Genomic DNA, 5,429 nt, shown 5'->3' with positions numbered 1-5,429 from the left:
TTGATGGTTAGAACCGCAATACAGTGATATAAATATGACATTTTCTGCATCTAATTCATTCATCTCTCCTAAGAACACATATACGATCCTAAACAATCACCAATTACCATCAAATTGTGAGGACATAAAGGGTGTATCTTAGTAAAGCATGGATGAAGAACAAAACAGTAACCTAAATCAGAGTTCTTCAATATTGCCAGGTATGTTCATATTATTGCAGTTAATCGCATGTAAATGGTTCAAAATTGATGCGTTAAATCGATCCTAGATCAAAATTAGTCTAACAATTGGTATCAGAGCCACTTAACTCATCGAATTGAACCCATAAATTGTATTCCTTCTCATCGATTAAACAGAGACGCATAATACGCGTTACTAAGGAAACCTCTGTACGATCGTTTTGTCTCGATTATCTTGAAAATCAAGATGATTAAGAAATCCACATGTCACCCAAGTGATTCTGGATTAAAGTGATTCAAAATACTATCAAAATAGTTAAGAATCACAATATGAAAATCGAAAATTGATGACCGATGTTTTGAATCACTTACCGTCACAACAGTGTGATCGAAACACTCATCCTACTGTATTAAAATTTCGAACTTTGATATGCTTTCTTAAAAGGGAATCAAATTCGAAATTAACACTTCAGGTTTAATCAAATGATTAATCATATATAATTGACCGATTGCATATACATGTAATTAATATAGAGTATAATTGCTTCTTGATTCAGGACTGCCAAGTAAAACAGAAAGACAACAGTTCCTATCTCACTCAACCCATTATCCCATGAATGTAGTAAACTTTGCACCCCTAAATGGTGTTAACTATAAGAAATGGAAGGAGGATATCGAACTCATGTTAGGAATCCTAGATTATGACCATGTTCTTAAGGAAGACCCACCAGCAGAACCAGCAAGTAATGCAGCCAAGGAAATAGTATTTAAACATCAAGAGTGGCACAAACATAATAGGATAGCCTTAATACACATAAAGAGATGTATAACTGACGCTATTAAGGGAGGAATCCCAGAATCAGACCTTGCTAAAGTGTATCTTGCATCAATTGCTGATAAGTACAAGGTTTCTGATAAGGCTGAAACAGGCTATCTAATGAATAAATTGATTAGAATGAGCTTTAATGGACAAGGCAGCATAAGGGAATATATTCTGCAAGGAATWGACACTGCTTGTAAACTTAAGGAGATGAAAGTTTCCATTGATGATTCATTTCTAGTTCACCTCCTTTTGAATTCATTATCAGAACAATACAGTCACTTAAGGAGCCTGTATAATACACAAAAAGAGAAATGGACTTTGGATGAAATGATCACCATTTGTGTTCAAGAGGAATCAGAAGTAAAGAATAAGGGTAAAGCAGTAAGCATTAACCACATATCCAAAGCCAAGAATAAAATGAAGAAACACTTTACTTATAATAAGGCAAATACCTCCATTTCTTCAATCCAAAATGTCAAGGATAAGGGAAAATTCTTCAAGAAGAAGAGGGAACAAAAGTGTTTCTTTTGTAAAAAGGCAGGGCATTTTAAAAGGGACTGTGATGGATTCAAGGAATGGTTGAGCAAGAAAGGTAATGCCAATTATCTTTTCTCTTTAGAAACCACTAATTACATAATTGATAATTCATGGTGGTTTGACACAGCTTCACCTATTCACATTATCAACTTAATACAGGGATTATCAAGGATAACAATCCCAAGGCCGAATGAGTCAAAGATATGTGTTGCAAATGGACAGGAGCTGAAAGTGGAGGCTGTTGGAGAATGCATATTGTTATTTAAGAACAATTATGTTATAACATTGAAACATGGTTATTATATACCTAGAATAAGAAAGAACCTAGTATCTGGTTCTCAAATTGTGAATGAAAACAATGTTTCATTCTATGCTAATAAAGATTGTATGTTATTCTATTTGGATGATGTATGTTTTGGAAATGCATATTTAATAGATGGATATTGGCATTTGAATTGCATTAATGAAACCACAAATAAAGGATACAAAAGACAGATGTATTGCATAAATAAAGTAACAGGAAGTACGAAGAAACATAAACAGAATGTCTCTTCATTCTTATAGCATAAAAGATTAGGACATATATCAAAGTCTAGAATGCAGGATCTTATTAGACAAGGGATATTACCAGATTTGAACTTTGATGATTTTGAAACTTGCATATACTGTTTGAAGGGAAAAATGACAAATTCTAGGAATTTTCAGTCCAAAAGAAGCCAAAGTGTTCTTGAACTAGTCCATACAGACATATGTGGACCCTTTCTAGTTAAGACAATATGTGATAACAAGTCTTTTATCACATTTATTGATGATTACTCTAGATACTGCCACATATTTCTAATGGCAGAAAAGTCACAAGCTCTAGACTGTTTTATAAGCTTCAAAACAGAAGTTGAAAGACAAAATGAGAAGAAAATTAAAACAGTTAGATCAGATAGAGGAGGAGAGTATTTTGGAAAATACTCAGAAAAAGGACAGCATAAGGGTCCTTTTGCCATGTACTTGGAACAAGAAGGAATTAAAGCTGAATATACGACTCCATACACTCCTACTCAAAATGGAGTATCAGAGAAGAAGAATAGGACCTTGATGGATATGGTCAGGAGCATGTTTGCAAGATCAAGCCTGCCAAAATTCCTCTGGGAGAAGCATTAAAAACAGCAAATTACATTAGTAATAGAACTCCAACTAAAGCTGTAAAAGGTACACCTTTTGAATTATGGAATGGATATAAACCTAGTTTAAAACATCTTCATGTGTGGGGTTGTAAAGCTGAAACCAGAGAATATCATGTTGAAAGCCTAAGCAAACTAGATTCAAGATCACTCTCTGCTTTCTTCATTGGAAATTCAGAAAAATCCAAAGGGTATAAGTTTTTTAACCCTGGAAGGGGACAAAGAATATTTGAGACTAATAAAGCAGTGTTTTATGATGAGATGTTTAATGAAGATAGTGATTTAGAAAGCTGTTCTCAAGATTCATGTAATATGAATGATTGGATGACCTATCATGAAGAGGAATTTCCTTTAACTTCTGAAAATCAAATGTTAATATCTCAGTCAATACCAATAGTGAGAGATAATGCATAAGATAACATAATTGATATAACTGAAAATCAACCAACAGAAGTAAGGCAAGAAACAGTATCTAATCAGGATAATGCAACTGAAGTTGAACAAGTGGTTGAATCAACACTAGAACATCAAGAGGATACTGTACCAACCACTACAACTTTAAGAAGATCCATAAGAGAAAGAAGATCTGCCATACCAAGTGATTATCATATTTATATGACAGAACTGGATATTGATTTAGAAGATAAAGATGATCCAGTCAGCTTTAAAGAAGCCATGGATTCACTAAATAAGGAGAATTGGATAAAAGCCATGGAGGATGAATTGGACAGCATGACAAATAATAAAGTATGGGACTTGATTGATAAATCAAACCATATAAGACCTGTAGGCTGTAAGTGGGTGTTTAAAACTAAAAGGGATGCAAAAGGAAATATTGATAGATATAAGGCAAGATTAGTGGCTAAAGGCTACAATCAAAGAGAGGGTATAAATTACAATGAGACATTCTCACCTGTATCTACTAAAGATGCATTCAGAGTATTTATGGCCATAGTAGCACATTTTGATTTAGAATTACATCAAATGGATGTAAAGACAGCCTTTTTAAATGGAGATTTGGAAGAGGAAATCCGTATGATTCAACCAGAAGGATTTGTATTAAATGAAAATCAAGTTTGTAGATTGAACAAATCCATCTATGGGCTAAAGCAGGCATCTAGACAATGGTATAAGAAGTTTGACACCGTGATGAACAATTTTGGTTTTAAGGAAAATAAATTAGATGAGTGTATTTACTCAAAGTTCAGTGGGAGTGACTTTATATTCCTTATACTATATGTAGATGATATATTACTTGCCACAAATAGTAAAAGGATGTTGCAATCCACTAAAGCTTTCCTCATGAAGAGTTTTGATATGAAAGATATGGGYGAGGCAAGYTATGTGCTGGGAATTGAAATAGTTAGAAACAGACAATTAAGAACCCTGGGATTATCTCAAAGAAGCTACATTGAAAGAGTATTAAGAAGGTTTGGGATGGAAAGTTGTAAAAGAGGTGAAGCCCCAATTTCAAAGGGTGACAAACTACATAAAGGACAATGTCCCACAAATATGCTGGAAAGAAATGAGATGAGTAAAATACCTTATGCAAGACTAGTTGGAAGCCTGATGTATGCACAACTATGCACTAGACCAGATATAGCATTTGCAGTAAACATGTTATCTAGATTTCAATCAAATGCAGGACATACACATTGGGTAGCAAGAAAGAAAGTGTTAAGATATTTGAAAGGAACCATGAATCATATGCTGACTTATGAAGGATCTAATAAAGAGCTAAAGGTAGAATGCTATACAGATGCTTCATATAAACAGGATCATGATGATCTTAAGTCTACTTCTGGCTATATTTTCATGTTAGCTGGAGGTGCAATTTCATGGAAAGCAAATAAACAGTCCTTGACTGCTACTTCTACATTTCAGGCAGAATATATAGCAATATATGATGCAACTTCTCATGCTATTTGGCTTAAAAGTTTCATTGATGGACTAAAGATTATAGATTCAATAAAGGCCATTGACAGTGTACTGTGATAATGCTACTGCTGTGTTCTTTGCTAAAAATAATAAGAGAAGTAGTGGATCTAGGAATATAGATGTTAAGTACTTTGCAGTAAGGGAATATGTGAGAGATAAAGAAGTTGAAGTTTTGAAGATAGGAACAAAAGAGCAATTGGCAGACGCCTTCACAAAGGCACTTTCTGTTGAATGGTTCAAGAGGCATACTAAAGATATAGGAATGAGAGATCTGCTCAGCAATTGAAGGTTGTTTTAACTAAAATTGTAAATTATAGTTCAATATGAAGCATATTTGTTTATGTACTACTTTGTAATACCAGTTGTCTAAATAAAGTTATGAATAGATGAATAGCTGGTTGAATAAAAGGTTGAGCTGTATTTAAGGATGCAGTATTCAATTATGTATGCGTATGTTATTGAAATTGTATCTTGTGACCTTGGAAGTCTGCTCAGTCTATACGATGCATGAACTTCTTTGTTCCTTAATGCAATATCAATATATGCTGTTTGATAATGTAATTTTGGAATTATATAAATCCAGTGCACAATTCAGTGGATAGTTATCATCAATGATATAATCTTGTTCAGTGGGAGATTGTAGCATATATATATATATATATATATATATATGCTCACCTTAATATATATATATATATATATATATGCTCACCTTAATGAACAAGATTAGTTGTGTGATAATGATCCATGATTTATATAGGTCCATAATTGATATAT

Source organism: Cynara cardunculus, unplaced genomic scaffold (genome assembly GCF_001531365.2).
Source record: "Cynara cardunculus var. scolymus isolate 2C unplaced genomic scaffold, CcrdV1 Un_Scaffold_5534, whole genome shotgun sequence".
Taxonomy (NCBI): Eukaryota; Viridiplantae; Streptophyta; class Magnoliopsida; order Asterales; family Asteraceae; genus Cynara; species Cynara cardunculus.
This window is presented reverse-complemented; position numbering follows the sequence as displayed.